The sequence below is a fragment of the Geotrypetes seraphini genome, chromosome 1, assembly GCF_902459505.1.
Source record: "Geotrypetes seraphini chromosome 1, aGeoSer1.1, whole genome shotgun sequence".
NCBI lineage: Eukaryota > Metazoa > Chordata > Amphibia > Gymnophiona > Dermophiidae > Geotrypetes > Geotrypetes seraphini.
Window position 1 is genome coordinate 265,516,966 of NC_047084.1, and position 25,450 is coordinate 265,542,415.

At 42.5% G+C, this 25,450-nt stretch overlaps 1 protein-coding gene across 6 annotated transcripts in view; it reads left to right on the forward strand.

Moving 5' to 3' along the window:
- The window catches only part of ZFYVE28 (zinc finger FYVE-type containing 28), a 304,842-nt gene that overhangs the window by 149,790 nt on the left and 129,602 nt on the right, over positions 1-25,450 (forward strand). Inside the window, exon 1 of one of the 6 annotated variants that reach the window (XM_033950660.1) lies at positions 24,501-24,519. The exons of the other annotated variants lie outside the window; for them this stretch is intronic. The gene's annotated coding sequence lies outside the window, so the exon portion shown is untranslated. Of the gene's footprint in view, positions 1-24,500; positions 24,520-25,450 lie in introns of those variants that run through there. 6 annotated transcript variants of the gene reach the window in all.

The window sequence follows — 25,450 nt, forward strand, 5'->3', positions numbered from 1 at the left end:
AACCCAATCTCGCGACAGCCACCAACCGTGTTAGCAGCGGGGCAGGAGTGCAGAAGGCTCACTCCTGCCTGCTGCACCTCTGGACCACCAGGGATCGGCAGTGGAGGTACGAGGACAGGGCAGGGAGAGAGGACAAGGTGCTGAGCCTGGGTGGGAGGGAGGGGGCTGGGTACAGAGCCTGACAGGGGGGGAGGGAATGAAGGGGGCTGGGTGCAATGCCTGACAGGGAAGAGAGGGAAGGGGGCTTGGTGCAGAGCCTGACAGGGCAGGGCACTTGAATATCAAGCTGCTTGACTTGTATTCGAGTCAACCATTTTTCCTCCTTTTTGGATGGGAAATGGGGGTTTTGACTTATATTTGAGAATATACGGTATATTGTTTGATACTGTATTCACAAACTTTTTATGTTTTGTTATGTAAAATGTAAAGCATTAATAAAGCAGGCCAAAAAAATTAAAAGAATCTATCCATTTACACAAAAATGAAAAAATGAAAATATATTCTAGTACATATGAAGCAAATACATATGTATTCAACTACATATAAAGCAAGAAGACAGTCAGCTGGACCTTTAGATAGCCAAATAGTAAAAGGAAAGTCTGGGAGGACAGGGCCATTATCCCAGGACAAGCAGGCAGGTATTCTCACTAATGGGTGACGTGATCCAACGGAGCCCCGATGTACACGCCTCACAAGCAGTCTTGCTTGAAGAAACTCGAAGTTTCGAGTCGCCCGCACCGCGCATGCGCGAGTACCTTCACGCCCCGTGCAGGGCGCGTCTCCTCAGTTCTTACTTTTCCGCCGAACTGAGAAATCCGTCTTTGACTCTCTGCGTGAAGTTTTTTCACTTGTGCTTTCTAAAGTCCGCGGTTTTGGGTTCTTTTTCTCTTAATCACTGATTTTCACTACCTAACTCAGAGCGTTCCTCCCTCCTCCAAACCGGGAAGCTCTCCTCCATCTCTGTCACTCGGTGTCCTCTCGCCCGTCCATCTCGGCGAGACACATGATGATCCTTCTGGGCCACATGGCCTCTACAGTTCACGTGACTCCTTTTGCCAGACTTCACCTCAGGATTCCTCAGTGGACGCTGGCATCTCAGTAGACGCAGGTGTCCGACCCTCTGTCTTGACACATCCAGGTCACTCCTGCTCTGCAACAGTCTCTTCGTTGGTGGATGCTATCCTCCAATCTATCCAGAGGTTTACTGTTCACCGCGCCCCGTCACCAGAAAGTCCTCACGACCGACTCGTCGACTTATGCTCGGGGGGCTCATCTGGACAGCCTCCGCACCCAGGGTCACTGGACCAGCACCGACCGCCAGTGCCACATCAATCTCCTGGAACTCAGGGCGATCTTCAACGCTCTCAATGCCTTTCAACATCTGATTCATGACCAGGTTGTCCTCATTCGCACAGACAACCAAGTCGCCATGTACTATATCAACAAACAGGGAGGGACGGGATCAGCCTCCCTCTGCCAGGAAGCTCTGAAAGTATGGGATTGGGTGATTCACCACAAAACCTTCCACAAAGCTGTCTACATTCAGGGGGCGGACAATGCCTTAGCAGACAACTTGAGTCACCTTCTGCAACCGCACGAATGGACTCTCCACTCCACACCCCTTCATCAGATCTTCACTCAGCGGGGAACGCCTCAGATAGACCTCTTCGCGGCTCCCCACAACTTCAAACTGCCTCAATTCTGCTCCAGGTTCTACACTCCTCAGCGCCTCGAGGCAGATGCTTTTCTTCTGGACTGGACGAATCTCTTCCTATATGAGTTTCCTCCATTCCCTCTCATTCAGAAGACTCTAGTCAAACTGAAGTCAGACCGGGCCACCATGATTCTGATTGCTCCACGGTGGCCCAGACAACCCTGGTACTCCCTTCTCCTTCAACTCAGCACCAGGGAGCCGTATCCTCTACCTGTTTTTCTCTCGCTACTTACACAGCATCAGGGATCTCTGCTTCATCCCAACCTGCAGTCCCTACACCTGACAGCTTGGTTCCTCTCAACATAACTCCTCTCCAGTTTTCCCAACCTGTGCAAGACGTCTTGGAAGCTTCACGGAAGCCTGCCACTCGACAATGCTACCACCAAAAGTGGACTAGATTCTCTACTTGGGGTTTCTCTCATCATCACGAGCCACAACACTCCTCCTTGTCTTCGGTTTTGGACTATCTTTTGAACCTTTCTCATTCTGGCCTCAAATCTACATCGATATGAGTCCATCTTAGTGCAATTGCTGCTTTCCATCAGCCGCTTCAAGGGAAACCTCTATCTGCTCATCCTGTGGTTTCCAGATTCATGAAAGGACTTTTTCATGTCAATCCTCCTCTCAAACCGCCTTCATTGGTTTGGGACCTCAATGTTGTTCTTTCTCAACTTATGAAACCTCCCTCTTCACAAGGCTCATCTGAAGTATCTCACTTTGAAAGTTGTCTTCCTCATTGGTCTCACTTCGGCTAGATGAGTCAGTGAGCTCCAAGCCTTGGTAGCTGATCCACCTTTTACAGTGTTCCATCATGACAAGGTGGTGCTTCACACTCATCCCAAATTCCTTCCTAAAGTTGTTTCGGAATTTCATCTCAACCAATCCATTGTTCTTCCAGTGTTTTTTTTCAAAGCCTCATTCTCACCCTGGAGAATCAGCTCTTCATACTCTGGACTGTAAGCGTGCTTTGGCTTTCTACCTGGAACGCACCAAACCGCACAGAACTGCTCCTCAACTTTTCATCTCCTTTGATCCGAACAAGTTGGGACATTCTATCTCTAAGCGCACCATCTCCAACTGGATGGCGACTTGTATCTCATTCTGCTATGCCCAGGCTGGATTACCCCTTCACAGTAAAGTCACAACCCATAAGGTCAGAGCAATGGCAGATTCTGTGGCTTTCCTCAGATCTACACCTATTGAGGAAATTTGTAAGGCTGCCACTTGGTCCTCGGTTCATACCTTCACTTCTCATTATTGTCTGGATACATTCTCCAGACGGGATGGACAGTTTGGCCAAACAGTGTTGCAAAATTTATTCTCCTAAATTGCCAACTCTCCCACCATCCCATTATGGTTAGCTTGGAGGTCACCCATTAGTGAGAATACCTGCCTGCTTGTCCTGGGATAAAGCAATGTTACTTACCGTAACAGTTGTTATCCAGGGACAGCAGGCAGCTATTCTCATGTCCCACCCACCTCCCCTGGGTTGGCTTCTCTGCTAGCTATCTGAACTGAGGAGACGCGCCCTGCACAGGGTGGGAAGGCACTCGCGCATGCGTGGTGCGGGCGACTCGAAACTTCGAGTTTCTTCAAGCAAGACTGCTTGTGAGGCGTGCGCATCGGGGCTCCGTTGGATCACGTCACCCATTAGTGAGAATAGCTGCCTGCTGTCCATGGATAACAACTGTTACGGTAAGTAACATTGCTTTACAGAGCAGCTAAATAAATTACTTGCTTTGTTGTTTGTTTGAGGTTTTTTTTGTTGGTTTTTTTTTTTTACTGAAAGGGACAACAGAGAGATATGCATGCTTGGAACACTCTTTGTTAATGATTCAGAGGAACTGAAGTAAATCACTGTGAAATTAGAAGAAAATAAGAAATTGCTTACATGTTGATAGTAATCTGCAGTATTTACCAAGGGATGAGGACAGTTTTTAAATACACGCTTGAGTCACATTATGACCATCTGCTAATATCCAGAATAACCATCTCTGACAATACGGACGGCAGCCAGGCACCATTGGAATGATTCAGTAGATGCTAGAGGTATCTGGAGCCATGCAGACTGCAGTGGGTCCTACAGTTGCTGTTGGGTGTGTAGTGGTGGATCCAGTCATTGAACATGTTGATTGAGGTGTCCCAAATGTGCTTGATTGGGTTAAGGTCTGGGGAATTCAGAGACTTGGGAAGTAGCTGGAAGTCTTGGTCATTCTCTGTGAACACTCGCAAACAATTCTGTTAGTATGCCATGTCGCATTGTCCTGCTGAAAGATCCCATTTGCCATAGGGAAGACTGTCAATATGTTTGGGTGTACTTGATCAGCAAAGATGGAGAGATACCCATATCGGTTGAGAGTGCCTTCCAGAGGTATCAAGGGACCCAGACCATACCAAGAAAACATTCCTCAGACCATAATGCTGCTGCAACCAGCTTATGTACGTCTAACAATGATTCCTGGGTGTTTGTACTCAGTGGTTTCACGCCTGACATGCCAACATCCATCTGTTCAGTGGAGCTCAAAAAGTGACTCTTGGGTGAAGAAAACCCTCTGCTAATCGGTGCAAGTTCAGTGTCAGTATGCCTGTGCAATTTGCAGCTGGTTTTTTTGTGATGTAAACAGTGAATTTTCCAAAGTTCACCTTATTAATGATTTATGGACTTTTAGGAGCATGTCTAAACCTTTTTTAAAAAATGTTAACAGTAACTGCTTTTATAGCAGTCTTTGGCAACAAATTCCAGAGCTTAATTACATACTGAGTGAAAAAATGTGTGCTGTGTGTATGATTGTTGGACTGTTTGTATTAGATCTTTATATGTTTTTATTTTCACTTTCCCCAAAGTTTTGTTTATAAAATTGTTTATATACCGCCATCATCTACAGAATTTGAGGGAAGTAGATCACCAGGATATTTATATGGTAGGCCCAGAGAGGACCTACAGGTGAGGAATGAAGAGCGGGCAGAGTTGGTGGGTGGTCTGGGAAGATGGGTTATCTGTCGAGGGGAGGCTGGCCCAGACTTGCAGTGCCTGCAGCATGGATTGTCACAGTGGGCAGGGGCAAGGGAGAGCACTAGCAGTTCTGGCTGAAACCGAAACCCAGATTTTGGGTTCATTTTGGTGCCAACTCCAAAGCCAAAACAACATCTAGAACAGTTTGTGTGGAGTTCAGGAGGATCTTGTGAGGCTAGTGACTGGATATCTAAATAAATGAAATTATAAGTTGGGCAAGTGCACATAGAGAAAACTAATACAAACATAGGTACATAATATTGGTTTCCATATTAGGGGTCACCCCCTATGAAAAGGGTTTCTGACAATACATTGAAATTCTCAGCTGGTTGCCAAAAAACAAACATGATATTAGGAATTATGTAGAAAGGAATGTAGAATAAAACAGACCCCACTTTCAGTATTTTGTGCATTTTCATTTAATTTCATTTCTTGTATTTATATCTTAGTATATTATTCATCTTCAACAGAGTAATATAACAACTTTATTCTTCTATACTGCCATAACCAAACGATTTCTAGGCGGTTTACACAGAAGAGGGCTGGACAATCAGCGAAATACAATTGATTAAAAATACGACAAGTTTTTTACATATGCATAGTGTAAAATTTTGCTAACAATAGTATCCACAGTTAGGAAATAAATTTGTCAAACAGCGCTGACTTAATTCCTTTTCGAAATGCGCCATAAGATATAACTCCACCAGTGCATTTGCCCAGCCAGGACTGCTGGACTACTGCTTACCCGCTTGAAATGCAAGAGTCTTATCCAAAAAAGTCTTGTATCTGCAACCAGTAATTTTTGGACATGCGAATAAATGAAATTATCTAGTTTTCCTCGTTGGACTATACAACACAAAATGAGATAAAAGATAAGTTGGGGCCAGTCCCCAAATCAACTTAAAACAGATACAAGAAAATTTGAATAGTACTCACGCCTCCACCAGTAACCAATGCAGCATTCGGTAGTAAGGACTAATATAGTCATTTTTCTTCAAACCATATATCAGTCAAACAGCCGTATTCTGCACTATTCTCAATTTTCTCAGTACTTTCTTTGGAGCTCCAAAATAGACAATATTACAATAATCGAGTAGAGGTAGAACCCAGGCACAAGGCTATTCACTCTAATTAAATTGTTAGTCTTTGGAGGTACACCTGCTTCTCTTTAGTGTTGGCTAGGTCCAAGGAGATTCTATCATTGCTTCATACCAATTTTATTGTGTTTGGATATTCAGAGCATAAGTAGGGTAACTTAGAATAGTTAGAAAATGAGCTCAGCTGCTTGCAATCTTAAAAAGAAAAATACATTTCTAGACTATAGCACTTATGTAGGAACAGAAATGAGCTATCTTTCAAGAATATAATCAAAACAGGGAAATTAGAACATCACATTGAAAAGTTGCGATAAAGGCAAACGTAGACCAGGTGCTTTTAAGTAAAAAAGCAAACAGACCTACAAGATGACAACTGCTGAGCAGGTATCTGATAAAATCGAAAACATTTGTTTGAAAAATACAAATTCTAGAAACTTAAAAAAACAAGATGGAAAAATTAGAATATATAGCTCTAATTTTTGAAAAAGGCAAATATAATAAGCATCTTTGAGACCCGGTGGAAGGTAACTAATGGGCCACTATCATACCAGGGTACAAATTCTATCACATTAATGGAGTGAGTTAAATTGGTGGAGGTGATAGCACTGTGTGTTAGAGCAGTGGTTTCCCCACCCTGTCCTGGAAGACCACCAGCCAGTCAGGTTTTCAGGATAGCCCTAATGAAAACGCATGAAAGAGATTTGCATGTAATGAATGCAGATCTGCCTCATGCATATTCATTGGGGATATCCCGAAAACCTGACTGGCTAGTGGTCCTCCTGGACAGAGTTGGGGGCCACTGTGTTAGAGGAACTTGGCCTAGATGCACTAAAGATACTGACTGTATCGCTGTTGGCCGATTCTCTGGTTGATTCTCCAGCAGCAAACGATTTGCACGCAAACGCAACTGATCGATCACTCAGCGAGCGATTTGACACATGCATAGAGCCCATCTGACAGTGGAATAACAGTAGAGGAGGATCTACCACTGCATACACTAAAAGTGCGATGGGAGAGATCAGAAGTAAACCAGGAAAGAACAGAGTCCTGAAATTCAAGTGAAGACAGTGTATCAAGGAGCAGGTGGTGATTAACCGTGTCAAAAGCAGCAGATTGAGAGAGATGAGATAGTATAGAAACCTTTGGATCTGGCCAGGAGCATTTCTTTGGAGACTTTAGCAAGGGCAGTTTCCATAGAATGCAGAGGGCGACAGCCTGATTTTGAAGTGGGTCAAGAATAGCTTGAGATGAAAGAAAGTCAGAACAGCTGCAGTGAAAAGCAAGTTCTACTAACTTTGATAAGAAAGGAAGGAAGGAGATGGGGCAATAGTTGGAAGGGCAGGTAGGGTCCGGTGAGGGTTTTTTGAGGAGTGTTGTAACTATGGCATGTTTGAAGACATCAAGAACAGTTGCAATGGAAAATGAAAGATTGAGGATATGACAATAGGAGAGAGAGTGCTGAGTAGTTGGGTGGGAATTAGATCAGAGAAACAGGTAGTGAGTTGGGAGGAGGAAAGAAAATATGCAGTTTCCTCTTTGGTGATTTCAGAAAAGGAAGTAAAGATAGCAGGGATGGAAGGAAGGTTGACAGAATGGACTGGAGGAAGGAGAGGTAGAGATGATCTGGTTGAGAACTCAAGGCTAATCTTGTGAACCTTGTTATAGAAGTACTCAGCCATAGTCTGGGGAGAAAGTGAAGGGGGGATTGGAGTGAGGGCACTTTGAGTAAAAAGTTCAGTGTAGCAAAAGGTGGCAAGGGTTGGAGCCAAGCGAGTTAGTCAAATAGGTGCCGTAGTCTTGTTTAGCAAGTGAAAGAGCAGACTGGAAGGTCAGCAGGAATTTGAAATGTATGAAATCAACATGAGTACAGGATTTGAGCCAAAGATGTTAAGCAGACCAGGCATAGAAATGTAAGTAGCAGATTTTAGAGGTCAGCCAGGGCTGGGGTTTGGCCCGCCTTACAGAATGTGGTATGGGAGGTGTGAGGGTATCTAGAGCAGAGGAGAGAATGGTATTATAGAAAGAGACAGCCTCATTGACATACTTGTATAACATGGAGGAGGGATGAAACAGTGGTGGAGAGAGTGCAAGGGTCAATAGCCTGAAGATTCCTAAATGAATTGGTGGAGATTAGCTGGGTTTTGGGGGGAAGGTGATGAATTGTGAAAGTTATCAGATGATGGGCAGAGAGGGGAAGAACTGAGGTGCAGAAATCGACGATAAAGCATTTGGAAAAGAAGACAAGATCAAGGCAGTGGCCATTCTGGTGCATAGAGTATAGGAGCACAGCTGAAGATTGAATGAAGATATTAAAGCGATAAACCTAGAAGCATAAAAGTCAGAGGGGTCATTAGCCTGAATGTTAAAATCACCAAAAATGAGAAAAGGAGATGGAAGGTTCGAGAGATAAGGAAAGCCAGGAGTCCGTCAGAAAAGATTGTACTCACACAACTATGAGACTTCATGGAAACAAACACCACCCTCTCCAACTTCTAATCAGGATTCAGGAAACACCACAGCACAGAAACGGTGCTTCTAGACATCGTAGATGACTGTTGGAAAATACTTGATGAGGAGAAAGATGCACTTTTGGTCCTATTAGACCTGAGCCCCGCCTTTGATACCATCGATCACTCACTCCTCCTATCCAGACTACACTCTATCAGAATCCATGATGTCACACTGGCATGGTTCTTCTCCTTCTTAAATGAAAGGTCTCAGAAAGTACTACTGGAACCCTCCTTATCAGAACCAAAACCTCTCAACTACCGAGTGCCTCAGGGTGCACTATTATCCCCACTCCTCTTCAACCTATATGTCAAACCAGTATGCGACATCGCATAAAAATACCAACTCAAAATACACTTGTACGCAGACAACATACAGCTCTACTTTCCCCTAGGTCAACACTGAGATGTAAAATGAAAAAACTTCACTTCTACCTAACAGAAATAAAAAACTGGATGACTGCAAATAAACTACAGCTCAACGCGTCAAAAACAGAACTTCTCTGGATATATAAGGACTCCTGCACATACCCCCACCCATCTCTTTCCTGGGGAAATGACACCCTTACAGCCAAAGACAACATCCAAAGCCTAGGAGTGATTCTCGACTCAAACCTGTTGCTCTCAGACCATGTATCAAATTTAGTATCTTCATCCTTCTATTACCTCCGCCAACTAAAATGCATCCATGCTTACTTTTCAGAAAATGATTTCGCCCAGCTACTATACGCGTTTGTACTATCCCGCTTAGATTACTGCAACATTCTACTAGTGGGCTTACCAGCAAAAACACTCTCCTGTCTACAAGGTGTGCAAAATGCCATAATCCGACTCCTTAAAAACTTGGGCTTCCGCAGCCATGTCACCCCTGCACTAACATCCATGCACTGGCTGCCTGACCAAAAACGATGCGCCTTTAAAGCCTTAGTGCTAGCTTTCAAGACTTTCCACAAAATGACACCAAACTACATAGCGTCAAAACTACAAAATTACATCTCCAACCGATCACTGAGATCCCAAACAGAAAAACGGCTGGTCCTGCCACCAGGCTGCTCACTCACGTCTGAGACAGCCCGAAGACACTCATATTCTCATTACATACCCAGAATGTGGCACATCATCCCCCCCCTATCCATTAGATCACTAAACAGTCTTTGGAACTTCAGAAAAGCTGTGAAAACCTTCCTCTTTACAAGCCCAGCTCCTTGAAGACCCACGTCTCCTTTGGGAGGACGGGCTACATAAATAAATAAATGACTTCTATATGGAGAGGCAGAGGAGCAAATATATGAACTTCGAAGGAAGAAAAGCAGTGAGACTGAGGTAGAAAATGAGTTTGAAATGAAATCCACAAGAAGGTGAGAGTAATCTTATTACTAGGAACCAGTGAAATTGATCGTGTGCTTATTCTTTGAGGCTTGTCTACGAAAAGCCTCACAATTGAAATTTTGTCCTACCTGTAGTGCTTTACAAGGGTACCTAGGGAAGTATTGTATATGATAAAATAATGAGATGATAAAATAATTAAGTATTGAAAATGTTAAGGACTGAACTACAGTCCTGAAATCATCACCTAATAAAAATTTCAGTCTTAGAAAACATAACCTAACAAATATAGATGAAACAACAGATTTTATTTGTGATCATATTTTTTCTTTGGATTGGGAAGTAACACTTAAGACAATTCTTCTGGAATTGGAATGTCCTGTAGCGAATGCAGAATCATGTTGGGAAAAAGCTCTTTAAATGGAATTCACTGGATTTAGCTTTCCTTACAATGTTGTGATAGTAATTCCTCTGCAGTTTATATTTGGTTCTCAAAAAAATACTCCAGTCAGTTCCCAGCATGGTAAAAGGCTTTTTAGTTTCCCAGCATTCTGTAATATGAGCCACAGTAGCACCCTTTATGACTGACAGAGTAATACACTTTAAACCAAGCATTTCTATGTTATCTCTGGTTTGTGGATATTTGTGTATTCTTTGATTTTCTGTTTTAGATTTTCAAAGATTACCGATAGAAATCCAACAGTGTTGGTTTCTTTTGGCCACCAAATGCAATAAGAATTTATAGAAGCAGTATGCAATATTATCGTACTGCTGCTTGAAGTTATGTTAGAATGGCCAGTTAAAGGAGAAGTACTGTACCTTTTTTTTTTTAGCTCAATTTGTTTATTTGAATAATAAAGAAAAGGATCCTATTGCTTGCTTACATGTATTCCACTATTTTTTTATTTGTATTTTTTATTTTATGGTGATGTTACATTGCTTTACAAATGGTGGTATATTACACACATACCATATAGTTCTATGCAAATTCCACAATAAGAAGACAAATAATCCCTGGGTGAATTATATCAATAAACAATCAACTTCAACACCTTACATATAAATATTTCTTTAAAAAAGAGAGATTTCAATGAGCCTTTTGTAAAATAATTAAGAGACTGGGTGGGCATGCCCCAACTTAGATGTCCTTTTTCCTACTTTGATGACTTATGCAAATTCATTGGGGGCGGGGGAGTGGGGAATAATTTTATAACAGGTCACTTATGTGAGAAGTCCTAAACACCAATTTTATAAAGGTATTATGGTCGCATTTGTGTCTCTATGAAAAAGGCTCCCAAATCAAGTTGCAATAATTCACAAATGCTCCAGAGGAGGTATAAATATGTGTGTGCTCTGCACACTCACATTTTATAAAATAATGTATGTATGTCACAGCTTTGCCTCTGCTCCAATTATTTCTGCGTATACCTACTTCATATTGCATAAACGTAGACACATGCTTTCTGTGGATTATACTTAAGTATGCAGTGATGTAACTTGGACTAAAATGGGCCCCTGATGAAAAAACTGAGATGGGCCCACTATAACGCTATCTCTTCAAAGGTGGTAGAGACCAGTTGTGGTGGGAAGAGAACCCTTTCAGAGCTCTGGTAAACAAGCCCAGCAGAAAGCAAACACATTCCACACCTACTGCATATAGAAAACCTGTCACAATAATAGAAATTGAAATGCAAGATCAGGGGTGCCCAATACATCGATTGCGATCGACCAGTAGCTCAGGAAGGCAACGTGAGTCGATCGCGGAGCCCATCCCGGGCTCCGTGATAGACTCGTGTTGCTGTCCTGATCTACGGGCTGATCAGCCTTCCTCTCCAGTGTTCTCCCTAGGGCCTTTTAGCTGGGCGGTCCGCCCAGCTGTCATCTGCCGCTGCTGAACATTAAAAAAAAAAACCAAAAAAACCGGCTTGGAGATTTCAGCCCGTAGCGAACTTATGCTCCGTGCTCTAACGTGTGCGTGCCGGCTTCTCTTCTCTTCCCTCCGAAACCGGAAGTTATGTCCGGGGGGGGTGGGGGGGAGAAGGGAAGCCGGCATGCACATGTTGAGAGCTCTGAAGCAAGCGTTTGCTACGGGCTAATGCGGGAGACAGGTTAGTGAAGCATTTGTTCTTCTTCCTGCCGACTTTCTGTTTCCGCGAAGGCAGGACCCGGCAGCATTTCCCCCAATAGGTTGATCACGATCTTGGGCTGATCAGCTTTCCTCTTCCCGACGGCAGAATTGACGTCGGGGAGAGGAATGCTGGTTGGCCGAAGCAGGGAGAGTTTGGGGGCCTGTTATTGGTGGCGTTTGGGTCCTGGTCCCCGATGGCAATGGCAGTGGCAGTGGCTTGGGGGAGGGCAGGGAGAAAGAAAGAAAGAAGAGAAACAGAAAAAAAAGAAAGGGAGGCAGAGAGAAAGAAAGGGCAGGGAAGAGGAAGGAAAAGTTGGGGGAAGGAATGAGGTCTGGAGGAGAGGAAGCATACAGGCTAAAAGAAGGGAAGAAAGATTGTATGCACAGTCAGAAGAAGAAAGTGCAACCAGAGACTCATGAAATCACCAGACAAGGTAGGAAAAATGATTTTATTTTAAATTTAGTGATCAAAATGTATCTGAATTTATATCTGCTGCCTATATTTTACACTAAGGTCCCCTTTTACTAAACCACAATAGAGGTTTTTAGCGCAGGGAGCCTATGAGTAGCGAGAGCAGCGCTGGGCATTCAGCGCAGCTCCTTGCGCTAAAAACTGCTATTGTGGTTTAGTAAAAAAGGGAGGGGGGTATATTTGTCTATTTTTGTATGGTTGTTACTGAGGTGATAGTGCTTAGAGTCATCTGCTTTGACCTCTTTGAAAAACCCTGGAATAGGAATGATAATTAACATTTTCTATGCGTACAGTGTGCTTTGTGTTTTTTTTTTTTTTAATTTTATTGTTGGTAGATCATTTTGACTTGGTCAATTAAAAAGTAGCTCGCAAGCCCAAAAAGTGTGGGCACCCCTGTGCAAGATATTAGAGATGAACGTTTACCAAAGCTGATATATTACTATTAATAAATTCAGAAACAAAATATACTTTTTTCTATCTTTGTTGTCTGAGCATTATTTTTGTCCCAGTGTTTCCTGTGGGTTGGTGCTGCGTTCTGGTGCCCGATCGCAGTAAGGGTTTGGACGTGCAGTGCTGGTTCTTGGGGGTGGGGTGGGCGAAGCCAGTTCCCGGGAGTGGGGTGGAAGTGCGCCAGTGTCCTTAGAGGGGTGTGAGGGGGAGTCTTTTGGGGATATGGAATGAATTGCCTGTGTTTCTACTAACTGCTATGGGGAAAGTTGCTTTGATATGCGAGTACTTTGGTTTACGAGCTTGCTTCTGGAACGAATTATGCTCGCAAACCAAGGTTACACTGTATGAACAATCCATCAAAATTCAATTGTTTGTCATATTGTAGGAAATATATGCCTGAATAGTTAGTAAAATAAATGAACTTTATAACTCTACAAGGTTATAACTCACTAGTCTTTAAGCCCGTTACATTAACGGGTGCTAGAACATGTGTGTCTGTCTTTATTTCTTTCTCTCTCCTTAGCTGCTTTTTTCATTCTGCCTTTCTTTTTCCTTGGCTGTCCATCACCACCCCATGCCTGCTCCCCCTGTCCATTTTCCCTTCCTTTTACCTCCCCTGTGTCCACCACCACCCCTTAACTGCTCTCCTTATGCAGCAGCAGCCCTTCTCCCTTTGTTTTACCTCCCCCCTGTCCAGCAACACCTCTTTCCTTCTCTCCCTGTCCAACATTAGTCCTCCGTTCCTTTTTCTTCAACCCCCCTGTCCATCAGCATCTCTTTCGTTCTTCCCCTGTTCAACGGGTGCTAGAGTAGATGACTGTTTTTTTTTCCTTTCTCTCTCTGTGCTTGGATGCTGTCTGTCTGTCATTTTTTCTGTCTGTGTCCCTGCTTTGGTTTACGAGCTTGCTTCTGGAACGAATTATGCTCGCAAACCAAGGTTACACTGTATCAACAATCCATCAAAATTCAATTGTTTGTCATATTGTAGGAAATATATACCTGAATAGTTAGTAAAATAAATGAACTTTATAACTCTACAAGGTTATAACTCATTTGCAAACACACCCTAATAGCAGAGATCTGTTTCTTCTCATAGGTTCAATTTGGTTCCAAGGAAAAATAGAACAGTCCAAAAAACTCCAACTGCTAAAACAAAGTTTTCACAAAGAGAAAAAAATCTTTTGGAGAAAAAATGGCTGTCCTACAAAACCCTCAAGACAGACTATAAATGCACAAATCACTTGCATATTCTTCCTCTCCCCTCCCTCCCCCAAAAAAGACTTCAAAATTGATGCTCACCACCCAAAAATCTTTTGCATAAAATCCCCAGATAACTAAATATTTGAATCCAGGCACTTATCTTCCTCCACGGAGCTGTCTTGTGTCCACTGTCAGGACTTGGGACTCATTACTCCATCCAGGATTGTTCTCCCATTACACTGTCTCTTAATATATCGACAAGGGCCCCTTGTTTTGCTGAGTGCTGCATCAGGGGAGGGTCTTGATGGAGAATGACATAGGGACAAAATTTTCCCCCTCCCCATGGGAACTCATTTTCCCATCCCCGCAAGTTCTTTTATCCCAGGACAAGCAGACAGCATATTCTCACACATGGGTGAAGTCACCGATGGAGCCTTGGTGCAGACACTTGAAAAGTGAATTGCAACTTTAAGTTTTAGAAAGTTTGCGATCAGCCCGCACCACGCATGTGCAAGTGCCTTTCTACTCGACATAGGCGCGTGGTCCCTTGGTTTCTTAGTTTCCACGGAGCTAAGAAGACACGTTTCAATAGCCATTGAAAACTTTTTTGCCTTCCTGCTCTCACGTCAGTGACTTTTCAGTCATTTTCGTGTTCTTTATTTTTCTTTAGTTAGTTTACCTTTGGTAAAAAAAAATAAAAAAAAAAAAAAAATCTCTTTGTTTCTCTCTCACGGGTTCGGCCTGGCAGGGCCTGTTGTACCACCTTGTCCTCTGACTTCAATTTCACCAAGGTGGTCTTCCCGTCAATGTCACGCCCGCAGAAGGGATTTAAGAAGTGTGGTTGCTGTGCTCGGCCCATCTCTGTGACTGAACCACATCACTGGTGTCTCCAGTGTCTGAGGCCTGAGCATAGTCCGGAAACCTGTTCCCGGCGTTCTTCTCTTCAGAAGAGGACTTTGAAAAACCGCCTTCTTCAACAGCAATGACTGTTTGGTGTCGCCATGGAGGGGGAGCCGACATCGCTACTGACACTGACAGCGCCAACCAAGATGACACCCTACACATCGACACCGGCAAAGACATCTCCGCTGTCGCAACCTCCAGTGGGTAAGCCAGCTAAGAAGCCTTCCCCTACCCATCTGCGACTCAAGTCAAGATGACATTGGGTCAAGTCATGCTGACCTCGAAAAAGTCCCATTAGCGCACGGTCCCGATCTCGTTGAGTGCCTCGACATCGACTTCCTCATCACCGGACCGGAGTGCTACGCCAGTGCTCTCCCTTTAAGCAGAAAATTGACAATTTGCTTAGGGAGGAATTGGGTGAGCATTTTCAAATGCTGGTTCCAACTCAACTTATGGCTATGTTGGCACCGACTCTCCAGGCCAGGTCGACACTGGCTCTCCAGGTGACTGTTCAGTCTGAGCAAATAACGACACTGACCGCACCTCAATTTGATGCTTCACCGGTGCAGAGACCATCGACACGGGAGTCGATCAATCCCACTCCACAGCACCAGTCGTCCTCGGTGCAAACATCCAGGGAAGCGACTCCGGTGTGGTCCCAGAAGGCCACTAGTAAGACCAAGCATCTCGAGGCTTCGACACCGTCCCCTTTCCATCCATGATTTGGACTTATTTGGGGACTCAGCAGCTAATCAGCAAGATCAGTTGGCTAACGCTCCTGGGAGATGAGCTTTTTGGACCATCTATGGTCACTGCCACTCAGAAGCTCTCTTCCCATGAGACCCATTGGGACACATTGATCAAGCCAAAAAAGAAGCCTCCACCTCTTTGAGCTTTCCAGCCTGTGTCATCTTAGAGCAAGTATACTGCTAAACCTGATCCTCCTGCTCCTTCTCAGCCTAGGAACCAGAAGCAACAACCACGTCAACAACCTAAACTGCAGCAGGCTGCTTAGAAAAAGCTTTCACAGTCTTTTTGATGTGTTCCTCAGGAGCAAAGCCACCGTTCCTATTCTCCAACTTCTCCCACAGCCGATCGGAGGATGGCTTCAACATTACATCAATCGTTGGGACCTCATCACCACAGATCGCTGGGTTGTAGACATCATTCGACAGGGGCATGCTCTCCATTTTCATACCCTGCCTCCGGATCATCCTCCAAGAGAGTCTATTTCAGATCCTGCACAGTCCTCTCTTCTACTTCAGGAGATTCAATCCCTCTTCCTCCTAAATGCCATCGAGGAAGTTCCTCTCTCTCAACATCAGGGTTTTTACTTCCGTTATTTCTTGATTCCCCAAAAGATGGGAGGACTGCGACCCATTCTGGATCTCAGAGATCTCAACAAGTTTCTCGTCAAGGGGAAATTCCGGATGCTCTCCCTCGCCCTGCTTTATCCTCTGCTGGATCAGAATGACTGGCTATTCTCTGTGGATCTCAGAGAAGCCTATACTCGTATTCCAGTTAATTGAACTTCCTGAGAATATCTCCGCTTCCAAGTGAATCAGCGTCACTATCAGTTCCGGCCTGTCTTCTTCTCCATTAGTCTTCATGAAGTGCATGATTGTAGTGGCCTCATCTCTCTGATCCCATGGTCTTCAAGTCTTTCCTTACCTGGACGATTGGTTGATCAAAGCTTCTACGACTCAGGATGTAGCTCCGGCAACATCTCAGACCATCGCCTTTCTTCAAGCTTTGGGATTCAAAGTCAATTTCCCCAAATCCAACCTCGTTCCGTCTTAACGCCTTCAGTTCATTGGGGATATTCTGGATACTGTTCTCCTGAGAGCATTTCTCCCTCCAGATCGGCTTCATCCAATCTTTGCTCAATGGAGCATTCCACAAGTGAACTTATTTGCAACTCTCCACAATCACAAGCTGCCCCATTTCTGCTCCAGATTATACTCTCCTTACCATCTGGAAACAGATGCCTTTCTTCTGGACTGGACGAACATGTTTCTCTATGCATTTCTGGCCACTCCTCTCATACTCAAAACTCTGTTCAAACTCAAATGGGAGTTAGGCACAATGATTCTCATTGCTCCAGGCAGCATTGGTTCTCCCTTCTACTTCAACTCAGCTCCGGGGAGCCAATACCTCTGCAAATTTTTCCTACTCTGCTTACTCAGCATCAGGGATCTCTTCTACATCCCAACCTGCACTCATTACACCTGACAGCTTGATTTCTCTCGGGCTGAATCCGTCTGTTACATCTCTCTCAGACTGTTCGCAATATTATTGACGCCTCCAGGAAACCAGCCACTCAACAATGTTATCAACAAAAGTAGACAAGGTTTTCTTCCTGGTGTCTTCTTCATCATCACGATCCAACTTCCTTGTCAGTGGAATTGGTGTTGGATTATCTTCTTCATCTATCGGACTCTGGACTCAAATCTACATCTATCAGAGTCCATCTCAATGCTATTACAGCTTTTCACATACCAGTCGAGGGAAAACCTCTTACTGCTCATCCTTTGGTCTCCAGATTCATGAAAGAACTTTTCAATGTGAAACCAACTCTCAAACCTCCTCCTGCAGTCTGGGACCTTAATGTAGTTCTTTCCAGGTTGACAAAGATACCATTTGAACCAATCATCTCAAGTTTCTTACCTGGAAAGTTGTTTTTCTTATTTCGTTCACTTCTGCCAGGAGGGTCAGTGAGTTACAAGTGTTGGTGGCAGATCCACCCTTCACAGTTTTTCACCAGAATAAAGTGGGCCTTAGCATGCATCCAAAGTTTCTACCGAAAGTTGTCACGGAGTTTCATCTCAATCAGTCGATTCTTCTCATGCTGGAGAAACAGCGCTGCACACTCTGGACTGTAAGCGTGCTTTGGCCTATTACATCGACAGGACAAAGCTATATAGAACATCTCCCTAACTTTTCATCTCATTTGATCCTAACAAGTTGGGGCATCCTGTTTCCAAGAGAACTATTTCCAACTGGGTAGCGGCCTGAATATCATTCTGTTATGCTCAGACTGGACTGTGCCTGGAAAGTTGTGTCACAGCTCACAAAGTCTGAGCTATGGCAGCTTCTGTAGCTTTGCTTAGATCTACTCCTATTGAGGAAATCTATAAAGATGCCACCTGGCCCTCAGTTCATATATTCACCTCACATTATTGTCTGGAGTCTTTCTCCAGACGGGATGGGCACTTCGGCCAGTCAATATTACAAAATTTATTTTCTTAAAGGCCAACTCTCCCACCATCCTTTTCTAGTTAGCTTGGAGGTCACCCTTGTGTGAGAATATGCTGCCTGCTTGTCCTGGGATAAAGCACAGTTACTTACAGTAACAGGTGTTATCCAGGGACAGCAGGCAGATATTCTCACAACCCACCTCCCTGGTTGGCTTCTTAGCTGGCTTATCTTAACTGAGGGATTGCATGCCTAGGTCGGGTGGGAAGGCACTCACGCATGCACGGTGTGGGCTGATCGCGAACTTTCTAAAACTTAAAGTTGCGATTCACTTTTCAAGTGTCCGTACCGGAGCTCCGTCGGTGACGTCACCCATGTGTGAGAATATCTGCCTGCTGTCCCTGGATAACACCTGTTATGGTAAGTAACTGTGCTTTACTGTCCCTGCCCTATTCCTGCAAGCTCCATCCCCATCTGCACAAGCCTCAAACACTTTAAAATCATAAGTGTTTGAGTTTTTTGAGGTTAAGGCAGAGCTTACAGGAATGGGACAGGGACAGTGACAAAACTCATGGGGACAAATTTGTCCCCATGTCATTCTCTAGCTCTTGATTCTTTAACAGTTTCTTCAAAATGAGCTTTCAACTGTTGCATTAAGCTTGATCTTTGCAACATCTCTTCTTAAGTTTCATTTTTACTATTCTCCTCATGTTATCATGGTTAAACATTATTGTATTTCCTGTGTGTATTTTACTCCTGAGATTATAGCAAATCTGATCATGTTATGATCACTGTTATCAAGTGGCCCCAGCACCATTACCTCTTCACCAAATTGTGCACTCCACTAAGAACTTGGTCTAGAATTGCATCACCTTCTTTTCAGTTCCTGAATCAGATGCTCCATAAAGCAGTCCTTGATTTCATCAAGGAATTTTCCCTCCCTAGCATGGCCTGGTGTTAAATTACCCAGTCAATATCAGGGTAATTGAAATTGCCCATTACTTCTTTTACCCAGTATGTTAGCCTTTGGTCACTCGCCAGTCATCATCAGCCAGGATGCCCCTGATGCACAGGTCCCTGTGGACCTTCCCATCACCAGTCACTCAGACACCCTCCTTGGTTAGTTGTGTGTGGTGTTTTATGTATACTAGAGCTGCATTTTGATTACATTTGTAATTGTGATTAACCGCATAATTAAAAAAGTGAAGGTGTATTATTTTTTATTTCCTATTGCAGTTCCTTGTGACTCTGAGCAAGTCATGTAACCCTCCATTGCCCGAAGTACAAAACAATTACAGTACCTATATGTAATATTTAAATGACTTTGACTGTAGCCACAGAAAGGTGTCATTTTAAATCCCATCCCTGTTCCCTTCTGTAAAAAACTAAAACTACCTCCCTTCAGTTCTGCTCATTGAGCACTCCTCTCTTTCTACCTATAGGTTGACTTCTGCCCCCCACTGGGCTACCTTAAAAGTGGTCTTATGTTGGTTTCCAGCAGTGCCAGTATTGCACATACGCTGCCTGTACTGGTTCGGCTACCTGTCCCATCCCACAAGGATTAGGACTTTACAAGTATATATTACAGGTTTAGGATAGAACAAAGAGAAGACCAAATGGGTATATGTAGCAAAAATTAATTTAATGTTATGTGCCTGATGTTGCCACATTCGCTTGAGGACTGCATCAGAGGCAAAACTAGAGAGGAAAACCCATAAGACAAGATCCTGAATTCTACAGTATAGCTCAAACTTGAGATGAGTCACATTGTGCCAAGAATGAACTGTTTAAGCAATGGTGGAAAAAAGGTAAACACAAGAAGAGAGACAGCAAAGGGGAAGAGGAGAAAAACAGGGAGAGAGGAAAAAGAAAAAGAAGAAAAAAGAGAAAGTGACAAACAGTAATTGAGGAAGAAAAAAGGGAAAGGAACAGAGAAAAAGGTGGTATCAGGAGAAGTAGTGAAAAAATAGAAGCATAAAAAGGATGGTAACAGAGAAAAGAGAAAACAAAATTAAAAAAAAAAAAATTACACAAGGCAGATACAAGAAAATAGACTTATCCTAAATGATTCATGGCTGTTACTGCAAAGGAACTTCCATTAAAATAATTCAAATAATGTGAAGACTTAGAGGGGCATAATCAAAAGAAATGTCTAAGTCCGTTTTGGGCCTAAGTTGCTAGTCGTCCAAAGTTGGCAATGTCAAAAGTCCATTCCCCAAAAATACATCCAAAATATTTTGTTTTTCAAAAGTCATCTAATTATATGTCCAGCAGTTTGACTGTCCAGAATGCTGAGTCGTCTATCTTTATACCCCATTCGCGTCCAAAAATTCGTCCAAGTCATAAATGCCATGGGAGGGGGGTCAGCAAAGTGATGGACTGGCCACCCAGACATGGCAGCACAGTAGTGGGGCACCTTACAGGGCACTGCTGTGAACTTCACAAAAAGGGTGCCACATAAACATCTCACCACAACTCCCTTATAGGTCAGGGTGAGCCCCCAAAACCCACTAATACCCACCTGTCTACCACCCCAATAGCCCTTATGGCTGTAGGTGCCACCTATATAGCAGTACAAAAGGGTTTTTGGGGGTGCACATGTTTCACCATGAATGCAGTGGTTAGAGTGGCTTATGGGCCTGGTTCTTCCTCTCTATGGTTCACTAGCCCACCCTCCAGACCACTTAAGCCACCTCTGTTCAGCTCTACTAGGCTTTCCTATGCCAGGTGCTGATGATGTTCTGGAGGCAGATGTGTATGTTTTTATTCTGATTTTTATGGCAGTGTGGGGGAGTCAGTGAACACTGGGGGAGCATGTGAGAGTCTGTACTTTGTGTCTGCAGTGATTATCTGGTCACTTTGGATACCTTTTTGCCACTTAGACCTGTTTTTAGATGGCCTAAGTCACTATGTATAAGCTCTGTCTAGGCAGTCTTGTTAAACCTTTGGTTATACTTGCAGTACGACTAAGTATAGGTCGTCCCACGTCCTGACTAAATCCCGCCCTCACCACTCCTCCTAACATGCCCCTTTTAGCTCTGGGCATACAGCAGCACTGACAAGGCCTAAGTCATTTTTAAATACGTCTAAAACCCGGTTCGATCATTTCCGCAATATTGGAACAATCGGATAGAGAATTGACTGTTTCAGCCACTCTCTTGTTGTCTGTGGCTTTGGCTCCAGACAAGGATTGGATATTAAAACTTTTCTTTAAAAATAGATCCAAGGTCTTCCTGGGACATCACATTCATATATTTCCTGATGTCTCTAGAGAGACTCAAAAAAGAAGAGAATTCTTAATCTTGAAACCTGGAGTGACTCAAATAGGGGGTATTTTCTTTCTGAGATATCCATGTAAATGTGTAGTTAGATACTGTTCTTTGAAGTATATCTTTACAGAGCCATCTCATTTGATAAGTTTCCTCTCAATGAAAAGTCTTGAGAAAGGAATAGCTGCGCCTAAGGAAGTTTAACTCTTTGTTCTGCAGTAGACATATGGCTTTCCTTGATAAATTTTCTGATTAATTTTGCTCTACTCTTTAAATCTTGGATCCAATTATTGAAGACTAGTGTGATCAAATGAGTTTATTTTTTGTATTTTTATTTTAAGTTTAGCTGTGTTTTTCAATTTTGGAAAATTAAGTTAATTTGTTTTTTGATCACACTTTTCTGTGCAAGATGTTTATGCTTGGTAATATTATAAAATTGTATAAATAAATAAAAAAATAAAACCCGGTTCGATTATCGGCACTTGGACGACTTGTCTTACTGATCGTCCAAGTGCCGATTTAGGCCGGTTTATAGACATATTTCTGTTTCGATTATCAACCCCATAGTCAAACAAGACTGTTTTGCTTGTTAATCTTAATTATGGTTTGACTGTTTCTAAAATTGTTCTGTCAAGTTGAAAAATATAAATTATTTTATGTACCCCTATTATAATGCTAATTTTTTTTAGTTCGTATCTTTTCAGTAGTAGCTGAAACCTAGTTACATTCAGGTACGGTAAAAATTTCCCTGTTGCTTACAAGCTACATTTGTACTTCCCAAATTGTATTTTTTAAGACAGCAGAATATGAAAAATGTGCAGGTCACATGTGAAGGCTCTTCCAAGGCACAGTCGTTGGATTCAGTGTTTCAATTAAATTTGAAAGTTATCTGCAGAACCAAGTCTCCTTTATAGAGAAGGGTACACAATCTGAATGTCAGAGATCAAACTTTTTCTAAAACGTAAGAGCAGTTTTAATGTGGGAGAAACAAGAATAAGCCAACTTCTACAATGCCTCTTGGCATAATATTAACCGCTTTGGTACTAAAGCAGTATATCAAACCATAATAAACTTGAAACTTGAAGGGTAAAAAAAATCTATTGCTGAGCAGTTTGTCTTACCTGACAAGTCTTTCTGTTACAACTTTCCCTGTCCAGACCAGACATGCCCTACTAAAGGTATGGCTGGAGGGCATGGAATTTAGTTTGAGTGTAGTATTGTCTAACAGATTTATAGAACACCTTACTGGCAAAAAGTCATCCAAAGCAGTTCACAATCAGTACAAAATATTGTAAAACTATAAAACAATTAAATACAATAAAAACTCAGATATCTTTCCTCCTGCCACTTTGCTTTTTCACCCATTTCACATGAGGTGCCCCATGTCAAACAAGCTAGAAAAAACAAGTTTTCAGCTTTTTTTTTTTTTTTAATGAAGCATAGTCTGTTTCCATTCCAACCTCACTTAGTGTATCATTCCAAACAGTAGGTGCCTTGACCCAGAAGGCCCACGTGTGTGCTGATATATCTCCATTAGGCCCTCTTGTATCTTCTAGGTTGATACTTAGAAGTACTGTTATAAAAGGGACTGGATCCTAACCCATGTAAAACTTGAAATGCTTAAAGTGTATCTTAAGGTCACTAGAAACCTATGTAGATGTTTCAACAGAGATATATAGCTGGAGACCATTAAGACAGCCCAATAGTCTAAATGTACTGAAACATTAAACTACATCACTATCCTAAGCCATTTTTCTTTCAAAAGCAGATGAAGTGTCTGAACTAACTTTAACTTAATGAAAATCAACCACATTAGAAATGTGGGATGTCAAAGAAAACTAGGTAGCTATATACATTTTTAAGCCTTTTTCCCCCTCTTTGCTAAGGAGTACATAACCCCAATTCAGAGACAATACCCTGTCTCCAACATAAAGGGTCCAGGTATTTAAACAGTAGGAATTTACTGCCTCTTATACAAAGCCACGTAGCAACGGCCCTGAAGCCCTTTAAACTCTATGGGCTTCGGGGCCATTAGCGTGGCACAGCTGCTAGTACGGCTTTGTAAAAGAGACCGTTAATATTCTGAGAAACCAAGATCAAATTTATTTATTTAAAAAACTTCTAGTTCGCTTAAATCCTTCAGTGGGTTACAAAATCACATACACAAAATACAGATAATATAGAAATAACATATGAAATACATAATAAACATCATAAATCAAGCCAACCAATTACATTATTACAAGCTAACCAATCTGCAATTTCCTTTAGCCCAGAATCGACATTTTGCAAAATGGAAGCAGTTTCCAACCTAAGAGAACAAGAGTAGGATGTCATATGCATAACTAAACCTTTTAAAATCAGTGTTCCATACCAAATTTCCCAAAGGTTACATATAACAATTTAATAATAAAGGAGGTAAACAAGATCCCCACGGAACATGCCAATTAAAAGAAAATGGTCTAGCTTGGCTAAAAAAGATAGTTGCAGAATGCTTACTCAAAAATGATCCAGCAAAAGTAGGGTATTACCGCTCACCTTTAACAGTTCACAGCATTTGACTGAAATGTCTTTTTCAGCTATATAAATAAAATATGGAGGAGAGGAAAATGATAATTAGCAAGACCTGTACTGTAGCTTTCATGTATCTCGGTACCTTGTCCTGGAGCATGATCAAAGCTGATTCTGCCCCATGTTCTAGGCAAAAGCCCACCTGGCCATAATCCAAACTCCTAGTCCTTTCTACAAGGTTACTGAATTATAATAATTTTTTCAGTAACTTTTTTGTTAAAAATGAAGATTTGTAATGATCTTATAATTTGTATAATCTATTCTAATAGGTCTAAACCACCTTTCTTCAAGATTAGATTTCTTTTAGAACATTGCAGTGTTTCTAGTAGAGAACCTTCTTCAAGTATTCCAATGTTCTGTTAACTAATGACAAAGTTTCTGAAAGAGTTTCAAGAAGCTTATATTCTGATATTTTGTACATTTTCTTCTTCCATATTCTGTTTTTTTTCAGCTAGGGAGGAGGAGTGCCAGGAGCAGTTCTGGGTGAAAAGAACTCACAGAACTCTTCCTAAGAAGACTTCTTTTTCAATGGGAGATTGGACTCTACCAAACTGGAAGGATTTAATTAGTTTCATAGAAACAGAAAAATAATGAAGGCAGATAAAGACCATATGGCCTATCTAGTCTGCTTATCCATGCAGTCAACCATTCCTTCTTCTCCTTAGAGTTCCAGTGTACGTATCACAAGCTTTTTTGAATTCAAATACAGTTTTCGTCTCCACTACCTCCACTGGGAGGCTGTTCTGCGCGTTCACTACCCTTTTCGTGAAAAAGTATTTTTTGAGGTTACTTCTGAGTATCCCCTTTCACCATCATACTATGAGAAGAGTTGAATGTCAAGGAATTAAACCTTATATACTGCTACAGGTTCTCGGATTTAGCTGATAGGAATCACACCACAGCCCTAGATAAACAATCTTTTCTCAGTATCATCTACCCCAATTCACTTTATACTTCATTTGAATTTTGCTTGCTTTAAAGTGCATAATAACTCATAATGTCCCTTGCTAAAAAAGAATGAAAGTATTTATTTTGTTATCCATCTCCAGTATCCAAATTTCTCCATTCACTGAATTGGAAGAGCTAATTACCCTGATTATCCTCACTGCAGTTGAAAGTCTCAAGGTACCTTCTGAGCTACACATTCAGAGCTGCTCTCTGTCTGTGCTGTACTATTCAAGGGTCCCACTATCAATCAAAGTTCACAATGCCATATTGTCCATTCTGCATTGTACAGTTAGCTCTTTCTACAGTCTAGATAAGTTACACATGTTTATGCACTGGAATAGCATTAATATCTTGAAGTGCAACGGTTCGTTAACAGCGATATATAGATGAGCTTTTGAAGCGTTTGACGTAATAATTTTGGATATTACATATGAAAGTGAGAGTGCGCCTCATTAAAGTTGGTCCTATGATTGACAATTAATAGTAGTACTTGCATACTGCCAGCGATCGTCAGGGGAGGAACAGGCGGCCACAGCTGCTATACTTATCGCAGAAGGGAGATCCCTTGCCGCAATAAGTATAGCGGCCGCATCTACTTACAGTGTAGGCCAGCATTTTGCTGACCAACATTGTAAACGTCTCCCACTCTACTAGGAA